At 33.9% G+C, this 27,727-nt stretch overlaps 1 protein-coding gene across 1 annotated transcript in view; it reads right to left on the minus strand.

Annotated features, from left to right (window-relative positions):
* Nucleotides 1-27,727, minus strand: part of dlgap1a (discs, large (Drosophila) homolog-associated protein 1a) — a 164,729-nt gene that overhangs the window by 82,096 nt on the left and 54,906 nt on the right. The window contains exon 2 of the mRNA XM_073848332.1: nucleotides 18,227-18,303. The gene's annotated coding sequence lies outside the window, so the exon portion shown is untranslated. The remainder of the gene's footprint in view (nucleotides 1-18,226; nucleotides 18,304-27,727) is intronic.

The following is a 27,727-nucleotide window of genomic DNA, read 5'->3' on the forward strand; positions in this document are numbered from 1 at the left end:
AAAGTAAAGGGCACACCGCTGGGTTTTCAGACTGCCAAATGACCTTTTAATGATAGAGCAAGCATTTGAATGAGGATAATTAAAAAGCTATTGGATTGGATTTCTAAGCAACTATGTGGAGTGATAAGGGAGATTATGTGGCTAAATCAGGACATAAACCCCAGTGGCGTGGTATTTCTCTGGTGGTTTCATTCTAAACGTAAGCACTTGAAATGTGAAGCCACCCAGGATAAACACTGCACAAACTGTACTGCATGTACTGTATAAAATGAATGGAACATGCTTGTAGTTGTTGACTTGACTCTTATCTGACTAGTATCACTGCTCCCACTGAGCTACTGAAAGACCATGGCAGTCAAAGGTTCCTTGGTTTGGCTCCTTGCTTAAATAAAACCTAAATCTCAGATTAAAAACTTGCATCAAGTGGGTGATACTTTTCTGGCAAAGTTTGTTCTTTCCAATATGTTGTTGAGTTAAACTAAACTCTGTTTCTTCGTTATAATGAAAGCACACCACACATATTGTACAGTACTGCACTTTCCAAATATATTATGACAATCAGAATCTTAATAAAGAGTATTAAAACCATTAGAAGAAGCATAGATGAAGATAAAGAAATAATGTATTGTGGAAGCGAGAATACAACCCTTTTAATATTTTTGATCTCCTCATAGCAAAAACAGCTATAGCTCTAATTCTAGCCTCTTTCTAAATTTTTCAATGAATTGGTGACCAAATGCAAGAGTTTTAACACTTCTCCTCTTTCCATTTCATCCTCAAACACATCCTTAGCCTCTTTTCTGTCATCCTTCCCTGCACCAATAGTGCTGAGCAAGTAAATACTATAGCCAACCATCAAGAAAAAGAGGACGGCACATGAATATTTCAAAGAAAAGCGAGCTTTGATCTCACTAACACCACCACCAAAAAAAAAAAAAAAAAACGTTCTTAAAACTATATATGTACACACGCACGCACGCACGCACATTCTTGCATTGGAAAGAGAAATTGTTACATGGAGTCTTGTTTTAGTTAATAACTAAAATGAGTAGAAACGAACCGAATTCAATTAGGTAGCAACCCACCAGAAAAACTGGTTAAATTTACTATTACGTCAAGAGGTTTACATTGAAAAAAACCAAAAAAAAAACTAAATCTACATTTTGACTGTTGTTCTCTAAATTGCTATTACAAGGCATGAAAAGTGGAAAACAATAAAAGAAGCATTAGGAAATAACATTAGCAAAGACAAAGGCCATATTAACCGTAAGCTGTTTTATCTGACAAAACTGAAGTGAGCTCCGCATGAGAGTTGTTTAAAGTTATGTGCAGATGTTATCTGTCAGCACACATCCTCCACTGATTAGCCGCTAGTCCCACAGGGCTTTAGCATTCTCTCTAGGCCCTGCATGTGTGACACTACTCCATGTTTTTCTTTCAATCAAGCCGTGATTACAGCCTGGGAACTACAGACCACAAAGACCTCTCTCTAGCCAATCAACTGAAAACTCAAGTTTGAGTTTTCTCAAGTGAAAACGGAAAAACAAAAAAGATGTGTCAACAGAAACAAAGGTGCAAAAATGCCCGCAAACACACAGAAATCACACATTTCAAGACAAAAATGTCATATTTAGTTGTTTAAATACCATCTGTAAATTCAGACAGATTAACAACAACAGAAAAAGAATACATTTTGTAGTATATCTAAAATGTAACCTGAGATTACAGTAATAATAAGGTATTTAAAGTCTAATTTAAACCTGTAAATAATTAAGTGTTAGGGTTAAAAAGCAAACACAGCTGTTTAAAAGTTTGGGATCAGTACAATTTTTATGTGAAATGTTATTGCAATTTAAAATAGGGGTGTACTACTTTAATATATATATATATTTATTTTATTTTATTTTTATATATATATATATATATATATATATATATATATATATATATTTTTTTTTTTTTTTGGGGGGGGGGTGTGTAATACTTTCAGGATTCTTTGATGAATAAAGCATTAAAAACAACAGTACTTATTTAAAATAGCAATCTTTTGTAACAATATACATGACTGTTCCAAGTTTGGGGTCAGTCATTTTTTTCTTTCTTTTTTCTTTGTTTGAAAAAAAAAAAAAATCTTCAGCAAGGATGTGTTAAATTGATAAATAGTGATAGTTAAGACTTATATATACACATATTGTTCTTTTTAACTTTTTGTTCATTAAAGAATGCTGGAAAAAAGTATCACATGTTCCAAAAAAAAAAAAAAAAAAAATTACGGAGCACAACTGTTTCCAACATTAATAATAAATCAGCATATTACAATGATTTCTTAAGGATTGTGTGACACTAAAGGCTGGAGTGATTCAGTTAAATTCAGATTAAATCAGAGAAATAAATTATATTATAAAGTATATAAAAATACAAAACTTAAATTTTTGCAATAATTTATCATAATACAATTTTTTTCTTTATTTTTGATCAAATAAATGGGACTTTGATGAGCATAAGAGACTTCTTTTAAAAACATTTAAAATCTTACTGATCCCAAAGTGTATGTTTTATTAATATATAAAATATTACTTAAGAAATTCTTCAGTATTTCTAGATCATAAATCATTATCAAGTTCAAGAAAATGACGTATTCTAGCCATTTAAACTAGCTTGAGTGCTGCTATTATACAAGCAAAAAGATAACATATCAAATACTACGAAGACATTCTTAAATTGAGCTTAATTTTTCTATTAAAACTCAATTTATTACTCAAATTATGTTGATAGAATGCCAAATGCAAGTTACAATATTGAATTTTTGCTATATGCAGCAGAATGAATAAAAAAGGTTCATGGTTTTTCATCCATTTCCCAGTATCTATCTTCTAAATTATAAACCAACCCAAATATTACAAACATATACACATACATACATACAAACAAAAAAGGATAGTCTGCAACCTATACATACATATAATGTATTGCCGTTTATAGGGCTGAGCTTATGTGGGTGAGCATGACAGTCTTTGAAGTTAAGTCTAGAAGGAAGTCCATATAACTCCCCTACTTAAAGGGAAGTCTCAGGTGTTTAGCATTGATTTAAAGGCTATTTGTGTGCAGGCTGATCAAACAGTGGGATTAACCCATGCCTTGGTAGCTATACCATTCACAGACATAAAAACAGAAAACAACTCCAGGCCAAATGCCAATCTGACAACTTATGTCTGCCCTGATGTATATATACAAAAATCAGTGCCCACTAAGCTTTTTAGCTTATCTAGTTTACCCAGCTAGACTTTTAGTCAGACAGTTTTACCAAAAAGAATGTCAGTCCACCAGCTAGCATCAAACCAGCATAAACAAGCCTGGACCACCATTAAAATGCATACTAAATGCATCTATGCTCTTTTCATGCTGGTCTTAAATGGATAGCTCATGCAAAAATGAAATTCTGTTATTAAAGGGATAGTTCACCCAAAAATGAAAATTTGATGTTTATCTGCTTACCCCCAGGGCATCCAAGATGTAGGTGCTTTTGTTTCTTCGGTAGAACACAAATGAAGATTTTTAACTCGAACTGTTGCAGTCTGTCATTTAATGGCAGACAATGGGCTCCACGGCTTCGAGAGCCAAAAAAACATACACAGACAAAACCAGATTAAACCCTGCGGCTTGTGACCATACATTGAGTTCTTAAGACACTAAACAATCAGTCTGTGCAAGAAACTGAACAGTATTTATATCAATTTTTTTACCTCTGATCCACCGTAATCTCCAACTGTCCTGAGTGTGTTTACAACAGCTGGTGTGTGACGAAGAGCAAGCAACCATAACTAAAGTCGATCAGGCTCAAAAGTTAGGAGTTGGGAATGAGTTCGCGCAAGCAAACATAATCTTTTAGTTTTTAAATCGGTTGCAATAATCAGGATAATCACTAGTAATTACCATTTTGAGTAACCGTCGTATACACAATCTCTCTGCACTGTGTACACAATAGTCCCTTTCACACATACAGTCTTTACTGGTAAATTACCGGTAAATTACTGTTACGAAATTATGTGTGAATAGGACATTTTCAAAAATACCGGTAAATTTGTAGTTTTAACGTTACCAGTAAATTGCCAGAATGTTGCTGCGTGTGAAGGCGGAATGAAGATTACCGTTATGAGCACGGAGAATTTGGCCAATCATAGCGTTCTTATGGAGATGACGTGATTACTCTGAGCTGTTTACAAAGCTACGCTGCTTAAAGGTTGTATTAGCGATTTCTAGCCTGAAACATAAAGTGTCAAATTCAGCTGAGCTTTCTTCACGATCCGCTCGCTGCCTGCCCCATAAATTGTCTGTGAAAAAACCGCGTCTCTCTGGTCAGCCTAGGGTCCGAGATATGCCAAAAAAACAATCGGCACTACCAACCTTTCCACACATAAACAAACAGTGTTGCAACCAATCAGCGTCAGGGGTTTGGTGTTGTGGACTTTTGCTCCGCCTCCCTCACATCCCTGCACCAGTAGGAAAGTCCACAACACCAAACCCCTGACGCTGATTGGTTGGAACACTGTTTGTTCGCTGATATCATCGCTGATACAACCTTTAAGTTAGTTTATCTTTGTAAACATGCACTTGATGGATATCTTTGACCATTGCACCTTGTCTTACAGCTGTTTTAAGTGTTGCAGTCAAGACCCAGCCTTCTTTCTCAACGCTGCGGCTTTGCAGTTGGATACTATTATGCGCGTTTCGGGTTTATAACAGCAAAAAACATGTTCAGTTTTATCATTCCCTTATGCCGGTCACTATACTTTGTTATCAAATTGCACAGATAGTGAAACGAAAGCATTTCTACTGACATGACGGAATTTACTGGCATTTAGTGCTGTTGTGTGAATGGTCTTTTACTGTTAAAAAGCCAGAACAGCGTTGACTGTGTGAACAGCATATCTCTGTATTTACCGGTAAAGTCATACTGGTAATTTTCGGGCAATTTACCGGGATTGCTGTGTGAAAGGGACTAATGAGTGATGTATACGCGTGACATATCTATTTATATGTGTGTGTGTCTACTATGCCAAAGCACTTTGATGCGTCACGCGCTGGCTGTTGGGAACGCGCTCAGGACAGTTGGACATTGCGCAGTATCAGCAGTAAAAAAATTATATAAATATTGTTCAGTTTCTTGCACAGATTGATTGTTTGGTGTCTTAAGACTTCAATGTATCGTCACGAGCCACAGGGTTTAATTTGGTTATGTCTGTGTATGTTTTTTTGACTCTCAAAGCCGTGGAGCCATTTGACTGCCATTATACAGTATGACTGTTTAAAGGGGTCATCGGATGCCCATTTTCCACAAGTTCATATGATTCTTTAGGGTCTTAATGAAAAGTCTATAATATACTTTGGTTAAAAATTGTCAATAAAAGTGTAAAAAAAACACTCTTTTTTACCTTGTCAAAATCAGCTCTGCAAAAACTCAACTCATTTTATTGCATGGTCCATTTAAATGCAAATGAGCTCTGCTCACCCCACCCCTCTCTGCTGTGGGATTATGAGACGTAATGTCTACTTTAGCCGCATTTAGCCGTGGCGTCAGACTGTTTCAACTCGGTGAGGGCAGGTCTAAGGTAAATCTCTCATGTCAATCAACTAGTGGGAGTGGCCTCTGTCGGTGTGCCGTCACACCGACAAGAAGCTGAGAATGACCTGATTTTAAAAAGGGGATATTACTTTTAAAGATTAAAAAAATACCACTGGGTGTATTTTTATCACTGTAAGGTGGTTGTGTACACAAACTGCCAACACACATTAATGTTCAAACAACATGTAAAAGTTAGTTTTGCATCCGATGACCCCTTTAAAAATCTTTGTTTGTGTTGAAGAAACAAAGTCACCTACATCTTGAATGTCCTGGGGGTAAGCAGATAAACATCAATTTTTTTATTTTTGGGTGAACTATCACTTTAATTACACACCCTCATGTCATTCCAAACCTTTAAGAGCGTTGTTCATCTTTGGAACACAAATTAAGATATTTCTGATGAAATCCAAGAGCTTTCTGACCTGCATAGACTACGGTACTACCACGTTCAAGGCCCAGAAAGATAGTAAGGACATTGTTAAAACAATCCACCTAACACTGGTGGTTCAACCTTTTTAATGAAGCTTTGAGAATACTTTTTGTGCACAAAGACAACAAAGATAACGACTTTATTCAACAGTTTCTTCTTATCTTCTTCTTGTATGACCCTAAAGTGGTTGAGTTAATAATAATAAGTGGCTACATGTACATTTTCATGCCTAATACACTGCAACTTCTATAAATAAAATGGCATATTGATTTGAGTTGGAATTATTTTAGTGTGTTGGAAGAAAGACTGTGGAGTGAATCAGTGTAGGAAATTTGTTGCCAGGGACAACAGGCAGATCTACAGCTTAGCGTCATTATACACAAATATCTGACCACAGAATGTCACAATTGGCTAATCAAAATCCATTTCCATAGTGTCTGCATACTGCATATGGTGGCTGGCCATAGGTTGAGCAATGCTATTTATGCTTTCACACCAGTCTCTGATTTTCAGCTGTGGTGCACGAGAAATCACAGAGTGGGGGAAGGAAAGGAATCTGTAACGCAATTTTAATGGAATCAAAAGGTTAGCAAGCACGGGCTCATTATGTCACACATCGGGCAGTATGCAGAAATCCATTATGCATCAGCACATGAAAACGAGGAAATGCAAAGGAAAAGAAGAGATAAGGGAGGAGAAATGTCAGAAAGCTGAGCCGCAGGCTGCATCCTCCAGTCCGCCTGGGATACGTCAGAGTGTGTGAGTTTGTGTGCGCCAGCGTGTATGTATGTCTGCGTGTCTTTGGGAGAAAAGAAGCACATTCCCACCCACTCAATCCCATGATTCAACCGAGCCTGCACCAGGCGTGGGCTTGAGAGAGAAAAAGAGTGACAGAGAAAGAGCTCTCTTTCAGAGAAAGCGAGAGAGGAGAGACATGGAGAAGAGAGAGAGAGTGTTTCTTTATCCTCTCCTCACCACTATGTTGCAATGTTCCTTTCAGCTGGTGTTCAGGCACTGCTTTGAGGAGAAAGGCTGCTGGGCCGAGGATGGGGAGAGTTGGGCAGCTTTGAGGTGTTTTGCCTCCTGACGGTTTCAGCTCGTCAGGACGTGTTTCAAGAGTATTATTTCACTTGTCAATGGTTTACTTTTAAAAATCTGGGTTAAACTGAGGCACTTACATATGGAAGTAAACGGGATGAATAAAATGTTAAAATATTCAATACTCTTGTGAACGCGAGTCTGACACACAAGAGAAGAAATTGTGTGTTCTCGTAGCTTTATAAAATTAAGGTTGAACCACATGGTTGATGTCACATGGACTATTTTTATGTCCTTACTATCTTTCTGGGCCTTGAATGTCAGAAAGCTCAGATTTCATTAAAATATCTTAATTTGTGTTCTGAAGATGAACAAAGGTCTTACAGGTTTGGAACAACATGAGGCTGAGTAATTAATAACAGAATTTTCATTTTTGCATGAACCATTCCTTTAAATCCAAAACATGGCAAACTCATTCACAACTGTGAGTAAAATGTGCGTTGTGGTGCTCTATTAGGTTTTACAAGGCAATGGAGACACTGATGATCTAGTAAACCAGACTGATTCAGTTATTCAAGTGTGGGCTTGTTGCAGCGATACTAAAATCCATGACGTTAAACAGATTTGCAAGAGAGCAAGATGACAGGATGACAGGTCTCTTCCTGACAGGCTACAGGTGTAACATCAGTCCCAGTCAGGTGGTACCTCTCACTGCCAGTCAGATGTCCCCATGGATCACTGTAAGATCATTGCTCTTCACATTTTTTGTCAATCAGTGCAAGCAAATCTGGATCAAAGGATCGGCCCCTAGGGCACAAATGTCACCAAACCCACCCATGATGCAGCATGACGCCCTCGATGTGAAACATATTTTCCTGTGATTATGATACTGTGATATCTCGAACTGTTAAAATGAAAATAGTTGGTTTTTGAGTCTAGAATCAATCATCATCAAGTCCTAAATGTGAGTTAATGTATACACTATCAATCAAAAGTATTTAAACAGTAAGATTTTTTTTTTTTTAAGAAGTATCTTCTGCTCACCAAACCTGTATTTATTTGATTCAGAGTACAGCAAAAAAAAAACTAACATTTTGAAATATTTTTACTATTTAAAATAACTTTTCTATTTGAATATATTTAAAAATGTAATTTATTCCTGGGATTTCAAAGCTGAAATTTTAGCATCATTACCCCAGTCACATGATGCTCCAGAAATCATTCTAATATTCTGATTTGCGGCTTTAAAACATTTATTATTACTATTATTATTATTTTGAAAACAGCTGAGTAGATTTTTTCAGGCTTCTTTGATGAAGGAAGTTTAGACAAACAGCATTTATATGAAATAGAAATCTTTTGCAACATTAGAAATGTCTTTATAATCACTTTTGATCAATTATAAACACCCTTGGTAAATAAAAGTAGTATTTTTTATAATTTCTTTCCCACGAAAGAAAAAAAAATCATATATATATATATATATATATATATATATATATATATATATATATATATATATATATATATATATATATATATAAATAATATATTATATTATATGATTTTTTTTTCTTTCGTGGGAAAGAAATTATAAAAAATACTACTTTTATTTATATATATATACAAGACTTTGAATGGTATATTGTATATTGGTATATTGTTACAAAAGCTTTTTATTTCAGATAAATGATTTTTTGGATCTTTCTATTCACCAAGAATCCTGAAAAAAAAAATATTGATAATAATAAAAAAAAAAAAAAAAATTTGAACAGCAAATCACCTTATTGGAATGATTTCTGAAGGATCATGTGACACTGAAGACTGGAGTAATGATGCTGAAAATTTTACTTTGATCACAGGAATAAATTATATTTTAAAATATAAATTTAAATAGAAAGCCGTTATTTAAAAAATATTTCACAAATTACTGCTTTTGCTGTATATTGGTGAGCAGAATGAATTCTTTAAAAAACATACAAAAATCTTTTGACTGGTGGAGTATATTATATAGAAACTGCTACATGCATGTTTTAGGTTTTCAAGGTAGTCAAGCATTCACTGTAAAATAAAAATAAATAAAAATAAAAATAAAAAAATAAAAATAAAAATAAAAATAAAAATAAAAATAAAATAAAATAAAATAAAATAAAATAAAATAAAATAAAATAAAATAAAATAAAATAAAATAAAATAAAATAAAATAAAATAAAATAAAATAAAATAAAATAAAATAAAATAAATTTAAATCTGGAGTCCTGGAACATGCTTTGTTTCTAATCCTGTCATAATTGCAAATGATGAAAATTTGACTCTTACGGACGGTACATACTGATGGCAAGTCCCACAGGTTATATGAGAGAGGAAAATATCTTGCCAGTATTTCTGAAGCACATGCAGCTGGTATTATCCACTTGCATTCCCCATGGAATGTTTTCTTCAGTCAACGACTGTTTCATTAATGTGCTTCTCTATCTTTCACATACACACACACAGACAAAGAAGGGAAAAAGGAAACAAGCAAACAAATATCAAACGGGCGCCCTCTTCACATTTTCCTGATGCAAATGTCCTCTGTTAATGTTTAGTGCCTTGAGTTGGATGACTTGGGGGAACATAAAAGTTCATGCAATTTGCATAAACAGATGCAAACTGCACTGTAAGACTGTAAAGTCCTGTGGGAAATCTAACATAGGGCTGATGGAATGAGATGTACGAGTGTCTTTTAATATTACAGAGAATAATGTCTGAAACTGTCGGCTAATTCTACTTCTATGACAACCATGTCACAAAGGTAACCCTGGACCACAAAACCAGTCTTAAGTAGCACGGGTATATTTGTAGCAATAGTCAAAAATACATTGTATAGGTCAAAATGACAGATTTTTCTTTTATGCTAAAAATCATTAGTATATTTAGTAAAGATCATGTTCCATGAAGATATTTTGTAAATTGCCTACCGTAAATATATCAAAACTTATTTTCTGATTAGTGAAATGCATTGCTAATAACTTTTTTTTTTTGCACCCTCAGATTACAGTTTTTCAAATAGTTGTATCTCAATCAAATACTGTCCTATCCTAACAGACCATACATCAATGGTAAGCTTATTTATTCAGCATCTCAAAAACAACAGTCTAACAGTCATTGGTACCATGGACAGCTCCTACATTCACACAGGCATCAGACTCCAACTTCAGCACCCTGGTCAGCTCCCCAGTATACACAAGGTGGCCTGCTCTGTGCTGCAGTAGCTCAGCACCCTATCTGTTCATGTTCAGCGCACTTTCCTCCACAGGGTGCTAAAATGCCACCCTCTGTTTAATCCACCAGTAGCTGTGTTGTGAAACACCCTCATCAATTTGCACTTTCACACTTACAAAAAGGCTCTGCTCTCTTCTCGTTGGGGAGGAACTGCTGTTTTAATTTGTTTTGTAATTTCTAATTCATCTCTGAATGTCTTATTCAGCAGTGCTTTCAAATCTGATGCCAATGAGGTCTGTAAGAAGCCTTTGAACTGGAAATTCTAGTCACCGTCTCTTGGAAAAGCTCTTTGTTTTGTGTAAAGACTGAACTGAAGGTTCTTCTGAATGATGGAAATGAGGGAACAATCTCATGAAGTTTTCACAGTGTTTTTATTTTACACTGGATCATTGTTCAGGATAATTTAAAAGCAGAAATGTGAAGCTCATATTTTGTTAAAGCACTTATATGAATAATTCAGGACAAGCCCTTTTATTATCTGAGCTGTAAAGTGTCCATATCAACCTTCTTAAAGTAGGAAGAGAAGAAATAAATTGTTGAATTAATTGTTGAATTAAGTTGTTATTTTTGTTTTCTTCGCGCACAAAAAGTATTCTCGTTGCTTCACAGAATGATGGTCACATTGACTATTTCATCAATGTCCTTACTACCTTTCTGGGCATTGAACGTGTCAGTTGTGTTGCTGTCAATGCAGGGTCAGAAAGCTCTTGGATTTCATCAAAATTACCTTAATTTGTGTTCTGAAAATGAACGAAGGTCTTACAGATTTGGAACGACATGAGAGTGAGTAATTAATGACAGAATTTTCATTTTTTGTGGAACTAACCCTTTAATATTATAAATGTGTGCCCTAATCTAAAACATAATTTTAATTTCAATATTGTGTGTGTCTAGGGGTTTTCTCTGTAAGTGATGCAAAAAACTGTTAGCTTACAATTGGCAAACAAACCTTCCAATTCTGAAAAAAGAAGAGGTGTTCACAGCGCTCGTGCCTCACATGTGAGCACTGAATCAGTAACTACTAGCTTGACTCACACATGTGTTTGTAGGTCAGAGGTAATGGTGGGGAAAGGAAGCCTCTGCTGTGAGACTGTTTCTCATTGAGGTTTTATTGAGTGAGCAACCATTTTTCATTCGAGGGGATGTTTCTAGTGCAGTGTAGCAAAGGATTTGACATGAGATGCTAAGATACAGGATATGCTTAATAAGACAGTCCCATGTTAATATGAAGTGAACTCACGCAATTAAAAATCTAACAATGAGGGTGAATCATCACAAGCCAAAATGTTCTGTTAGATTTGCGTATATGGCAGGAAGGAAATTGATTAGGTCTGTTACAAAACCTAGTGAGCTGCCTCGCTACCTACTGCCTACATACACAGCTGCCGTCTATGACAGAATCCAAACTGAAATAGATCTTCATACGTGACTGGTTTGGAACACTCTACCCAGACAGCAACTCGTGCATCATACATGTAGCTCTCCTAAGGTAAAGCGTGAGAGATTACACTCAGAACTGAATTTCGATATGGGTGATACAGAGGAACAACACACAAATATACAGTATAAAGTCAAAAGTTTACATACACCTTGCAGAATATGCAAAATGTTAATTATTTTACCAAAATAAGAGGGATTATTCATGCATGCAATGCATGTTATTTTATGTAGTACTGAAATGAATATTATATTTCACATAAGATGTTTACATATAGTCCACAAGAGAAAATAATAGTTCAATTTATAAAAATCTCCCAGCTCAAATTTCAACGACTACGTATGAGTAGGGTTAAGGGTAGGTTCAGGGTTAGTACCTACTTATTACCTAGTTATTGTAAATACTATAATAAGTACATAGTACACAAGGAACAGGACTGTAAAATAAAGTGCTGTCCTGAACAGTTAAACTGATTGCTGTTCTTCATAAAAAAAATCTTTAGGTCCCACAAATGCTTTAGTTTTCCAGCAATTTTGTGTATTTGAACGCTTTCCAACAATGACTGTATGATTTTGAGATCCAACTTTTCACACTGAGGACAACTGAGGGACTCATATGCAACTATTAAAGAAACGCTCACTGATGCTCCAGAAGGAGACTCAGTGCATTAAGAGCCAGGGGTGTAAACTTTTGAACAGAATGAAATTGTGTACATTTTTCTTATTTAGACTAAATATAATATTTTTTTGTTCATTTAGCACTGCCTTTCAGAAGCTACAGAAGATGCTTACATGTTTCCCAGAAGACAAAATAAGTTAAATTTACTCTGATCTACCCCCTGACTTAATGCATCATGTTTCCTTCTGAAGTGAGCGTTTAAATCTTCTGTAATAGCTGCATATGAGTCCCTCAGTTTTCCTCAGTGTGAAAATTTCAAATCTCAAAGTCACACAGTCATTGGAAGAAAATGACTCAGTTTTATAGTTATTCTGTGCTGGGACTGGGAGCATGTTGAAAAACTACTGCCTGAAGAGAAATACAAGCATGAAGATATCTATAATAACCATTAAGTGTTTCAACAGCATATCCTGGAGCTACATGCACTACATACCCTTCATAATGTCATGCTTTACATTACGTAAAGTCCTCAGATCCAACAAGAGCCTAATCACCCTCTAGCGCATTCACATTTGATTTACATACAAAAAATGTAAAGCAAAACTTAAAAGTTAAAAAGAGACACAAATAAGACAGAAGCCAATGACAGCACATGCTATTTCTGTATTCGAGTGTACAGTGATTTTCTTCTCCAAGAGTTGGAATCAATAATGATTGAATCATCTGTCGTTTTGATGCAGTAGTGGGATTTGTACAACAATGCGTCATCTGTACTCAGCGTGAGCATCATATCCCCATCAGTGTACTGCTGCTGCTTTAAAAATGAGGGTCACCAACATGTCTCGCTTCCATTATCGCTCTTGTGTGATTCAGGTAGGGTCACTAATCAAAACTGGTTAAAAAAAAAAATCCCTCTTTTTCTTCAACTTTTTTCAGCTCATGCTCTCATCAGATAAAGCCGTTTTAAACGGGGAGCAGAACATGGGGAAAGAGGGGAAATATGGAGATATTAAACTGAAAATTTAATGAGCAGAGCTCTCGCCACGGGCAACACAGAGCCACCATTCGGAGAAAGTGCATCTCCCACCACGTGTTTCACCTTCTGCTGTGACACGCTCGCTGGTGCCAAAAACGGCTCGTTTCACTCTCGCTCACAAAAAGACGGGCAACAGCACGCATGAACGGCAAAACATGGCCTATTTTTTAGAAAATGCCCAGCAACTTCAGGCAGCTCTATCACCGGACTTAGGGATGCTTTATTTATGGAGTACCCTTTCTTTTGATCCTTTACGAGAGTTTACAATCGCTCCAAAATCCATATCAAACATCCCAGTCTAGAGAAATGCCTTTACAAAAAAATGTGAAAATGTGAAAAAGAAGAGCTAGCTTGTCTTGAAAAAGACATCTTGTTCATGTCTCTTTCTTCAGTTGAAAAGAAATAAAGGTTTTTGTGGAAAACATTTCAGGATTTTTCTTTATATATTGGACTTTAATGGTGGCCAATGGGTTGAAGGTCTATATTGTATTTTCAATGCAGCTTCAGAGGGCTTTACGTGATTCCAGCCAAGGAATAAGGGTCTTACCCAGCAAAATGGTCATTTTCTAAAAAAAAATAAATAAAAAAAATACATACTTTTTAACCACAAATGCTCATCTTGCACTAGCTTGACTTAATGCATTGCATAGTCACGCTGTAAAGGTAATGCAAATGTGTGAAGAAAGTCAAACACTTTTTACAAAAAAGGTAAAACAAAAGAAAAGTTTTTCGCCTTTTTGAACCGGAGTACATGATCAACGAACTAACCAAAGTGAAGTCGTAGATGTGCATTGCAAAGCCAGTGCAAGATGAGCATTTGTGTGGTTAAAAAGTATATTCATTTTTAATTTTTTAGAAAATGACAGATCGTTTTGCTAGGCTTCGCCCATATTCCTCATCTGGGATCGGGTAGAGACCTTTGAAGCTGCAATGAAATTGTCATTTGGACCTTCAACCTGTTGATCCCCATTGAAGTCCACTATATAAAGAAAAATCCTGGAATGTTTTCCTCAAAAAACATAATTTCTTTTTAACTGATGAAAGAAAGACATGAACACCTTGGATAATATGGGAGTGAGTAAATTATCAGGAAACTTGTATTCTTGAAGTGAGCTAATCCATTAAAATCACACTTTCTTAAAATCCACAAAGTCCTCATCCTACATTTTTTTTCCTTTTTTTTTTTTGATAACCTGTTCCATTTGAATGTATATCACAATACAGAAGCTACTTCTAGCTACTTCTTTTGCAACTTCAATTTTACTTAAATTTGAACAAATTAAATTACATGGAATAAAAAAGCAAGCATTATAATTTTTAGGAATACATTTGAAAAATTTAAAACTTTGAAAACAATTATTACACTACTAATTATTACAAATTCATTGCAAAAAATAAGTGTTACGAAAAACTTCTCTGGGTGAGTAAATGATTAAAAAGTAAATGAGTAGAAGCCTATCAGTTAAACCCTACTATAGTTACCATGAAAGTTACGACTAGGCATACAGTGGTGGCCAAAATTATTGGAACACTAGTATTTTGGCCAGTTAAAAATGGTTTTAGGTCAGTTATTTCTTATTTGTTGTAGTGTAGCAGTAGGACAAATATGTTGCAAACTCTACTTTTACCATTAATTGTAATAATCAAGTGAGAGTTTTGATTGCACAAGGACTCTGACAACAATGACAAACAGAACAAACTGAGACAGAATAAATCCAGAAGAACTTTGGCAAAATCTCCAACATGCTTCAAGAAACCTACCTGCAAAGTGTTATGTTTATGTGCTGGACTGACGAGACGAGACACGAGTTGACAAACAAACAAAGTCTTTATATAAAATCCAAGGAGCAGACTGATCAGGAACACGAAGAACCTCCACACACGAAGCGTAAACACAAAAGCAAAGACCGACATTAAACTGAACTCAAAGACAAAACTTATAAAGGGTGTGCTAATTACAAAGACAGGTGCAGAGAATTACACAGACGAGGGCTGAACCAATGTAGACAGATCGACGGGGGGAGACAATGGGAAAAACCAATACTACAAACAGACAGAACTATGACACAAAACTACTGGTAAAAGTTTTGGGCACTTGTGTAATGCTGTAAAATGAGGATTCTGTCAAATAGATTTTCTTCATCAATTAACTTCTATTAACTAAATTAAATCAACATTTGGTGTGAACATCCTTGCGTTTAAAGCAGCTTTTGCCCAAGGTGCACTAGTGCATAGTTTTTCAGGTAGCTCAGTTTGTTCTGTTTCTTCATGTCATTCCAGACAGACTGGATGATGATAAGATCAGATCTCTGTGTGGAGCACTGACTGTTGTCAGACTCCTTGTGCAAACAAAAATCTCAGTGGATTATTACAATTAATGGCAAAAACGAATGTTTGGAAATGTAAACTGATATTTCCTTCTGACACACTACAGCAAAGGTAAAAATAACTGACATAATACCATTTTTACCTGGTGAAAATACTAGTGGTCTAATCATTTTGGCCACCACTGTATGTTGCATCACCTAATTAATATTCATGAGTCAAGTTGGAAAGGTTAACACTAAGCCCCACCCACATTTAACCACATTTCTATGCCCTTGCTTCTAGCTGTTTATCTCAGTTGTATAACTCATACCTACATGACCTAAAAGAAAATAACAATACTGGTTTCAGATCAAGAAAACAGTAAAATGTTAGTCCTCTGTTCTCCCTCGGGGACTAAAACTTAACCAATTAATTAAAAAATGTGACGTCATGTCTTCCTCAGTTCATGGCTGTCACCTCGCAGTCAATGGACGTCATTCTAAATTAGTCATCAAGTACCGCTCTTCAGATCGACTTATACTCAGACGTTGTTGTGGACTAAATTATGTTTTAGATGCCGCATTTATTCTAAAGTGTTTCCGTCATTGCATGTCACACTGCGTGGGATTATAATGTTTATTAAAATATATGGATGAGCTAGACAATCGACGGTTGTAAGTTTAACAGCTGCTCATTTCCAATGTTCTTTTTTAGCCCAGGGTACATGCTGTTACAACCGCGCTGAAACTACAAATTCAGAAGGAATGATTCATGCGCTCTTCCATGTTTCACCATCTATTCCCATAGAATTCAAAACCACTTTAGAAGTGAAAAATTGAAAACTAAATAAGTGTTTAAAATCAAATCATATCTTATCAAACACTGCAGACCCACTATGCAGTGGAATGATTATTTGCTTGCGTTATGGCAGCTGTAGATTGAATATTCATGCAGCACACAAGTGTGATTAAATTAGGCCGTGTCACCACCTCCATTTAACTGGTGTTCCTGTGTAGCAAACAGTTCTGGCCTAACGAAAGCAGCCGGGCTGCAGCACTCCAAAAGCCCTTAACAGTGTGTGTCAGATTAGTCTTCTACAGAGCACTCCTAGATAACTTAACAGCCATGACTCTCATCCAGTGAACCTGCTGATTGTGTGTGGATGCCGCAGTATCAGATGATCGTCCTGTGCAGGACAGTTAATCCAAATACACTGCTGATTCACAGGAGTCACAGCCATGGAAGAAACCCAAGTGTGCCTCATGGTTCCTCCATACTCAATATATCTCCACCTGCTATTTATCTGAAAGCCCTCCGTTTAGCTGCTAGCATAAAGCTACGACAACTGGAGGTAATTTGCAAACACCTGGATTCTCATGAAGCCAGTAAAATATCTTAACATCCTAAAACAAGAGTTATTTTTGCCACTTTTTTAAGGCTGGGATGGTTAAATACACCCACTTGTATGTGACAAAATGCCTATGTTTGCAAATATCCTTATGAACACAGTATTCTAATGTCTTAAGTGAAAGTAAACAGCTGAGAAAGAAAGTACGCGTAATGGTATGTTGGATCCAGGCAGCTCTTAAAGTGACAACAGTCTAATATTCCTGCTGTCTGTCATTCATGTTAATCAAGCAACAAATGAGAGAAAATCTCTCATTGCTCTTGCCTAAATCACTTTGTAACTTTAATTTATGTAGAGAAAAATGTCCAGTGTTTTCATACATTTGATTACTTCATACAATGTATGTAGTAGGGTCTTTCCACGATGTGGAAAACATGGATGAAATTGCAGAATCCAGTTATAAAAACAGAATTTACGCAATATGTCTAAAAATACAGTCAAGCCCGAATATATACAAACTCCTGGCAAACGATGTACAAGAGCCATCATTGTGAAAAAAAAGACTCATCTTTTATTTACATTTGAACAAAAAGTGGCATGTCCAAAATTATTCATACCCTTCTCAATAATCAATAGAAAAGCCTTTGTTTTATACTACCATTGAGGAATTTTAACCAAAGTATGTTGCAGACATTCTATGAAGACCCTAAAGAACATACCAACTTGTGGAAAATGGGCATACAATGTCCCTGTTAAGATCAGCAGAACATCAACAAAAAATCAGGTAAAAGCCTAATCCTCTTGTCTTAATCTATTAAACAGACCGTGTTTTCCTTGACAAGAGATGAGTGTATGTGAGCGTAGGTGTGTGTACTGCCCCATCTGTCTGTGGCACAGAAGAACTTTGTGTCCTTCCATGTTATCCACAATAGAACACCACCCAACAGAGAGTCGCCTATTAAACAACCTCCCATCTAATTAAATTATTATGCATATTACAATCAGGTCAAGAATGAGGTTAATCTGAATGATACCAAACAAACAGCATTTGCAAACCAGCCGGATTTCCACAAAGCTCATAATACAACACACAATATTTGGGGAATACATGAAATCATACTCACACTCAGCAGTTCCTCATTTTCGGCTGATGTATTCCAGTGCACACAGGAATCCTTTTGTTACAAAACTCCACACCAACCTGACGGGGATAAAGAGAAACAGAACTGAGGTTATTAAATTTAGCAAAAGCACCAACAGGGATGTTCACAAAGCCAGAAAAAATACTGCTGCCTAATTTGAGAACGATAGAAGAAGTAAATGGGAGAGGCTTTATGGTTCTCATTAGAAGTAGGTACGTGTTTATTATCCAAGATGAAGATAGAAAGAGGGGGATGAAGGCAAAGGCACTTCAAACGCAGGAGGTGAGAGAGAACGAGCAGAGGATTCATGCAGACACACACTTTAAAGGCTTTAAAAGATAGGCTTGTAAACAAACACAACTAAACAAATATAAAGTACATTTACAGACAGGAAGATGTTGCCCTTGGAAATACGCATGGGAAAGATTAAATTAACCATGTTTCAGACCACAAAGAATTTCTAAAAGCAGTGCAGTTCAAGTGATATAGTCCATCAAGCAACAATTGGGTACTTGAAATCAGAGTTTGTGGCTTTGTTTAAAAAGAAAAACGCAGGAAGCAGATAAAAGGAAAGGATTTAGAGTTTTATTCGTCAAACTTAAGTTTTACATGAATTAAAATTAGTGTAAAAATAGTGTTTAATTTCATGATTTTTTCAGTCACGTTTCACGAAAGGTAGTAAAATGCCTAAAATGTGTGACTTTGTATGGATGAGACTCGTGATGGACTCGTGATGAATTCACTATATGTTCATAATCACTACATTTATATAATCACTATAATCACACTTGTCTTGTGTACCTGCTGCATGATTACGACATTTTAGTGCAATGTAAATAAAATAAAATAATCTTGTAAATTACAAGATTAAACTCATAACATTTCCACCCAGTAATAGCAATAAGCTTTGTGCTTTTGGTACTTTTAACCCTCAAAGACCGAGACAGCCGCCGGCGGCTAAAAATAGCTATTGTTCTTTAATGTTTAATAACTTTTGAACCGCTAATCCAATTTCTTTGGATTATTTTTTCTTTAAAAAGTCTCGTAATGTACAGAGTCTACTCTTTTCAGTGATAACGCATTTGTCTCATTTGGATGTTCAGAGGCTCCGTGGTGAGCGTGATTACGTCATCACATTTCCTCAGCACTGATTTGTCAGATGAAATCAATACGTTTCGGTCCTCTGAGCCAAACAGGGACGATTGTTGATGCTTAGTCCCACCCCTGTGCCCCGACTGGTTCAAACAGTCATCTATTCTACCAATAAACATAGGTTTTGGTCTTTTGTACCACCGATTAGTACGTTTCTTTGCAAATCTGAACAAACACAAAGTGAAAGCAAAGTGCGTCTTGCTTGCATGAAAACAAACGCAAAATAACACATTTGCATGACAGCATTCTTTGAAAATGTACAGAAATACTCATAACAGAGCCCTTTGACATAACACAAACCAAAAACAAAGATGAAACAGCAGTAGATATCGGATAAAGCACTGGAATGTAGGTTTTCGCGTCACCAAGCGATCTCCCGGTAAAATAGATTCCGAAGCAGACTACAGCCAGCAGATCCATCTGTTATATTATGTAACTAATTATTACATAGTTTTTAAAGATTATTTGCACTATTTTTTCGGTTGCACTCTGTATATTTCTCTCTGATTTTGTGTGAAGTTTGTGAATAATTTGGACTGTTTATTTTTTTGTTGTTGTTGCACAAGACAATTTGTGCAATTTGTCTTGTGCTACTTTCTACACTGTTTGTGTTTATTGTTTGGATTAAGAATATATTTATCTGAAAAAGTAAATTATGTTTACTGTGTTTTGCTATTATATAACACTGTTTCTGCTATGACTTTACTCCTGAAACGTTTTTGGACAGATCTATATTGTCAATAAACTAAATGGGCCTGTTTTTCACTGAAAAGCGCTGATAATAATATTGTAATAATTTGCTTGAGGAATGTCATATACAGACAAAATTTTATTTGGAAGTGTAAAACACCTAAATACAAATTGTTAAAGAAAAAAATCCAAACTTCAGGAGTTTTTGTTTGAGTACACAGTAAAAAACACCCAATTGTTGGTAGTGTTTTTTGCAAAAATTCTGTAAATTCACTAATTTTTTGAGAAAACAAAAGGAAAATTTTAATTTTAAATTAGCTAGACATAAAGTTCAAGTTCTTATGATTATAATGATATATGACAATTGATGTTGACTGCTAGAATACGTCTGAAAAAACAAAGAAATATACAGGTGCCTCAGGTGCCCCAAAAATGTTCTAGGTCTTTAAGGGTTAATATAAAACAAAATCTCAGCTTTCAAAATCTGTCAATTTTATCGCAAAGTAATGTGTGATGGAATATTTCTGGATTGACTATATTTACATAATCACTATTTTTGTCTTGTGTACATGCTGCATGATTACGATGTGTTAGTGCCACGTAAATAAAATAAAATAAAATTACAAGATTAAACTCATAATCCACTCAAAAATAGCAATAAGGTTTGTGCTTTTGGTACTTTTAATAAAAAAATAAAAAAAATCTCAGCTTTCAAAATCTTACAGTTTTATAGCAAAATACAAGTAAAGTGTCTTAATAATAATGTGTTTTTCATGCTCTTTAATCTACTGGTGTTTCCAATCCGGGCCATTTTCATACGCAAAAGGCTAAAATAAACTTTAATCTTAAGTCAAATGCTACCAATTAATTCTTGTCATTTTGACTATTCTCAAAACATTTTGACTTTATTCTCATAATTTTTACTTTATTGTCAAAAAATCTCTACTTTATTGTCGGCATATTTTGACTTTATTCTTGTAATTTCTAATTTATTGTTGAAATATACCTATTTTAGTCTCAAAATGTTTTGAGTTTATTTCGACTTGAATTTCAGAATCTTAGATTTTTACAATTTTTTAACATGTCACTAAAACACCGCTGTAGTGTGATTATTCATTAAAACATTGCAAAAAAAATTTTGTCACTGAATCATTCATTCAAGAGTTTTGTTCAAAAATGCTGATTCATTCAGTAATAAAGCAAGTAAAGTATTGATTTGTGAGTCATTAAATCATTCTTTCAAATTTTCTAAATTTAAATTATTTGTTTTATCCTCTTTTACAGATGTTTAGATATTTTACAGAAAAACAAGACAAAATACTGCTAAAGAAAATGATTTTCCTCAAGAAAATTAGAAATGTTTGATTTATATCAATGCAAGTTTTGAATTTAAAATTTATTGGAAAGTATACAATTTTCAGAAAACAAAAAAAAATGTACAAAAGACAAAACTATCTACAAAACAAAGTATGTTTATGTGAATAAAATTTGTAAAATGATAATATTTTCAGCAAACAAACAAACATCACACAAAAGCTAAATCTACATCTAAATCTGTTTATCTGAATTAAATTCAGAAATGTAACACTAAACCAAAATGTTTAAGGAATATCAACACAATTCTGCTTTGAAAGAACTGTAATGGAATGTGATGTTTTTTCACTAAATTTATAATCAAGTAAACCACAGATTTTTGTTGCCATGGAGAACACAAATGCTTTTGCTTCTCATCTCTGGCAAGTTTCATATCAAACCAGCCTTCAAACTAAAAATTCTTCAAGACACTTCAAGGATAGCACTCAGTCATGTCATTTAACTCCAAAGAGGCATTTATGAGCTCCATGGGGAGATATCAGATCAATATTATGATTTTACCCCAACATTTGCATATTGAACTCTTTATGAGATCCTCCACAGCAGCAGTCGCCAAAGCATTAGCGAGAGCCATGGATGTATCATGAGATAACACAGACACACACACACACATACACAATCAAATGAGCATTTGTATGATTAAGCGGGCTCTTCCTGAGCCTCCGGATGCAACTCAAGACAAGCTGTTTCCTCTGCATCATTATTCACACAGACGAGCATCATTGGCTTTGATCATTAGATGTTATCTTTGATGAAACTCCGTAACACAAATGGGTAAACCGTCGGCTGAGCATGAGACGTAATGAGTGGGAAGCGCTGTGTTGATTTCCCAGCTGAACTGAATTTATGGAGGTTTTCTGCCCTATACCCTCTCTATAGATCCCATAGGTGAGCCAGAGTTAATATAGAGAGAACACTTGCTCTTAAAATGAAACATACATGGATTAAGTCCTTAAATAACCTCTCAGTTGAACAACTATTACTGTGTACTGGATACTTGCAGGACCTCAAATTCAAAAACATTCGCATCCATGTTCCTTTAAAGTGACAGTTTACTTAAAAATGTCGATTCTGTTATCATTTACTCACTCTCAAGTTGTTCCAAACTTTCTTTTCAGCTGCTTTTGAAGAATGTTGGTAACCAACCAGTTGACGGTAGCCATTGACTTCCACAGTGTGGTAAAAAAAAAAAAAAAAAAATTTTTTATATATATATATATATATATATTTTTTTTTTTTTTTTTTTTTTTTTGCGTGTGTTCAGCAGAAGAAAGAAACTCATATAGATATGAAAAAAAGTGGAAAATGGATGAAGAATTGTTTTTTTAATTTTTGGGTAAACTATCGCTTTAAGGCATATAGAACTAAAAAGAACCACCAAAGCAATATTATATTCCATTTTTTAATTAGAATACTTTTTATTTAACAATTTTCACTCAGATATTGCTAGTGAATTTAACAAACTTTTCTTGAGAAATGGTAAGCAAAAATTTTTACGCAGAAATACTGAAAGCATTGTCTTAAAACATACTACAAAAATCCTGTTTTATTTACAACTTTAAAATTTCTTTTTATAGTGTACAGTACTACAGTTAAAATAATATATTAATATAGGCCTAGTTATTGTTCAAATAATATTATTAATGGACACATTTTCAGATCTTTAGTTATTAAAACTGTATCACAAATATTAGTGAAGGCAGGCACAGCTGTGTACTTTATGTAATTTATTCACTTTTTCATCATTTCAATTTGGGCATGACCAAATAGGATGTAAAAATAAAATAAAATAAAACAATAAAAGAAAAAAAAAAAGAAAAAGAAAAAATAATACAAAATAAAAATAAATAAATAAGAATAAAAAAAAGTAATTAAATAAAAAATAAAACAAAATAAAAAGAAAACTAAATCAAAATAAAATAAAATACAAAATACAAAAACATTTTAAACAAATACATTTTAAATAAAATAAAAATTAAAAATTATTAAAAAAAATAATAATTAAAACAATAAATAAATAATAAAATAATAATAATAATTTAAACGGAAAACAATCTGAATAAAATATAAAATAAAATAAATAAATAATAAAAATTAAAAAATTAAAAGTAAACAAAATAAATAAATAAATAAAATAATAAATAAATAATAAAACAAAAAATTAAATAAAATTTTAAAATAATAAAAAATAAATAGAAAATAATAAAAATAAAAAGTAATTAAATAAAAAATAAAACAAAAATAAATCAAAATAAAATAAAATACTAAATAGAATAACATTTTAAACAAATAAATTGTAAATAAAATAAAAAATTTAAAATGATAAAAAAATAAATAAATAAATGATAAAATTTTTTAATTAAATTAAACTGAAAAAAAAATCTAAATAAAAATTTAAAATAAAATAAATAAATAGTAAAAATTAAAAAATTAAAGTCAACAACAAAAAAATAAAAAATTAAATAAACAGAAATAAAGAAATAAATAAAAAACAGCCAGCATACAGCACCGCTGTGCTTTGGGTGTCCTTGCAGACTTTCCCGATCTCATCTCTTTCTCTCCCACATCGTTGCCTGTCTAGTTACTGTCCTATCAAAATAAAAGGTAAAAATACTTAAAAAATAAATAAATAAATAAATAAAATACTGAATCAAAATTATTTAAATTATATTATTAAATTTAAAAACATTCAAACTAAAATAAAATAATTATTATATTATTATATTCAAAATTAAATGTAACACCCCTGCAAGGAAGTGTTTGCAGATTAAAGAGCTCCTGTTGACTCTGTATTAGTAATTAAATACAGTTTGACCTATAGTGTGAAAAATGTGTTTGAACTTTACTTTCCTGCCATCAAGTGATTATAGTCTTTTCATACATAATAATAAAGTGCTGATGTTACTTTGCATACAGATCACACTTATGCAGTCCATCCCCTCAGGCACAAACAAACTATTTACTATGGAGAAATCTATTAGCATACAGTACAGTATACAGTGGAAAACACTCACATGCATAAACAACCTCTCATAATGTCCTTGACCAAGAAGCACATTAAACTTTTTTCATTATCTCAGTGCTTCAACGCTAAACCACCAAAAACATCTTCACCAGGTGCAGATCTTCTTGAAACGACCTTTGCCCCTCCAGCCTCACTATCACAGGAGAATTACTGTCTTGACAGGCCGCATATAGAGCTTAGCCTAATTCAATTGTCTGCTATTCTCAGTCCTCATACTAGAGGCTCTTCTTACACCCAGCTCCAGCGTGTAAGCGCCTGTGATTGATGGAGATAATGAATGAGTCTACATCCATTACCGTGATGCGGGCCGCTGTGTGAAGTAATATCAAAGCAGGGACGTGGTGGGAACGCTGAGCGCTGGAGAGGCCAGGAGCCCGAGCAGCCAGTCTCACTGATATATGGCACCGCCTCAGGCTACCTGGCAACTGACTTACCCATGCTAATGCAATATGCTCACTTTTAGAGCAGCTCAGACTGCTGTTCTTCAGCAGTCAAACTAATTTAGAAATTCAGAGGGGGGATTGGAAATGTAGCTACTGTTGTTTTAAAACCAGCACTGATTGAAGCCGGAAGCGCTAAAGGGATAGTTTACACAAAAGAGAAAATTCTGTCATTAATTACTCACCCTCATGCCGTTCCAAACCCGTAGGACCTTTGTTCATCCTTGGAACACAAATTAAGATATTTTTGATGAAATCCAAAAGCTTTCTGATAATGTTATGAAGCTATGTGAATATTTTTTGTACACAAAGGAAAGAAAAATAATGACTTTATTTACCAATTTCTTCTCTTTCGTGTTAGGGAATGCCATGACACATGAGTAAATAATGACAGAATTTTCTTTTTTGGGTGGACTATCCCTTTAAGGTTTCCACTTAGGCACTGAAATGTTTCTAGGAAATAGATAAAGTCACAAAATGTAATCTTTTCTATATGTTACATATAGTGCCATGTACAGTACAGTTCTTCGTTTTATAGATGGTGTGAGTGTCTGAAATACAACTACCCTTCTGACAGTTAAATAAAACTTTGCAACAGCAGCCAGAGAGCACAAGATGGCTGATTTTTTTAAAGTTCGTTTGTTATTTTGATCGTATTAGTCTTTGAGTATAATTGGAGGAGTGTGCAATAGCCTCCTGAGAGGCCTTTAGTAAAAATTTGTATTTTTTCATGAGATTACAGTGTTTAGAGCATTAAAAAATAAAAATAAATAAATAAATAAAATGATATTTTATTCATAAGTTATGCTATGTCCTTGGTAGAGGACATCGGGACTCAATTTTGAACATGCATAGGCAAAAAAATGTAAAAATCACCAATACATTTTTAGTTTTCAGGATTTTTTTTTCGTACAAAGATGAGTCTCAACTATGTTATAACAGAATAATTTTATATAACATTTTTCTTTATGCAAAAAGTGTGTATAATGGCCATAAATGGGTTTCACATTATATACGACGTATCTATAAACTAAATCTAATTTGCATATTCATGTGTTTTTTAAGCTCTCCATTGATGTATGGTTTATTAGGAGATAGGACAATATTTGGCCAAGATACAACTATTTGAAAATTTTGAATTTAAAGGTGCAAAAAAAAAAAAAAAAAAAAAAAAATGAAATATTGAGAAAATCACCTTAGTCCTTAGCAATGCTTATTACAAATCAAAAATTGGAACAAGATCTTTACTTAATATCCTAATGATTTTTGGCATAAAAAAAACGATGATTTTGACTCTTTGATTTTGGCTTTTGCTACTAGGGTTGTGCCGATAGACGATAGTCAGTCCCTCCAGGATTTCACGATTTTTTTTTGTGATTTTTGCGATGAAAATTATAAATTTTGTGGTGGCAAGTCCTAGAAATTTGCGAAAAATTTTGCGATTAATTTAATTATTTAATTTATTTATTAATAATTAGGATATCACATTTACCATATTAGGTATTATGTTAGAGGCTCAATTATCATACATAACACAAATCAAACATAAAATTTGTTTATTCTGATACATTTGAACTTTTAAAATAACCTATGGGCAATATTCTTATGTGACCTTTGTAAACATTAACAGCAGGTGTAGAAATTTATACTGTACATAGCCTACTTCATTTCAGTCGCATCTCAGGTGCTTTTTACATTTTGGTAGCCCAAAAATTAATTGAACTAGCCCAAATAAAAAAGCTTTTTAATTTTTTTTTTAAATATAGAAATTCAAACAGGAGTCTAAATGTCAATCAAATATGTTTTCAATACACAAATATAAACAAATATCAAGGAAGGAATTTTATTTCACTCTTTAGTGTATCTGCATAATTTTTTAATATAAATTTAAAGCAATGTATGATCCTTTTTAAGAGCTGCACAAGTAAAATGAACAGAATGAGTGGGGTTGGACAATGTAAGGTAGAATTTTAGGTCATAAAATTACATGATTTATAATTCAGATACAGATTCACACAAAAACAATATCTTATAAAATGGCATTTCAGCCTTTATACCATTAAAAGGGATAAATCAAGTATATAATTTATCATATTTAAACAAAATTACTGTCTTAATTGTTTAGATTTTTTAGAAGGCACATTAAAAACCCTATGTGTTTGCTGCATAAAAACAAACAGCTGAAAAATGTATTGGAAAAAATTCTAAAAAATTAAAATTAAAAATTCTGTCACAGGGGGGCGCTTTAGGAGCGCTGAAATATTATCGTTTCCCTAGTAACGGCTGTATACAAATCAGCTTTAACGCTGTTTTATCAGCATGAAATGAAAATGACAACGACACGTTTCTGAGGACAGTCGGTTCTTCTCAGATACATTCATTTAAAGACATCAGTGCTGCGTTTTGACTTTGAAATGTGCAGGGCTCATATTTATTCAATGACATCATTGCCTTTAGAAGTTTTATCCAGCCCTATCGTGATTCGTCTTTCCGTCCCTAACTGACTTTTAAAATTATAATTAAGACTTTTCTTATACTATTTAACAAATTCAAAACTTTTATGGCGTTCCATTTGCAACAACAGAAGCCCTCTACTGTACGATAGCGGGTCGGCAGGCCAGGGAAACATTTTGGTAGCTCGACTGAAAAACACAATAGCCCCCGGGACATCGATCTTGCGAGCCCTGCAGACAGACAGCTCACAGACATCACGTGAGCAGCGTCTTTATCAACATGATATATATATTTATATATATATTTTATATATTTTTATTATTGAAATATTTGAATAACCATTTTTGC

This window comes from Garra rufa, chromosome 10 (assembly GCF_049309525.1).
Source record: "Garra rufa chromosome 10, GarRuf1.0, whole genome shotgun sequence".
Taxonomy (NCBI): domain Eukaryota; kingdom Metazoa; phylum Chordata; class Actinopteri; order Cypriniformes; family Cyprinidae; genus Garra; species Garra rufa.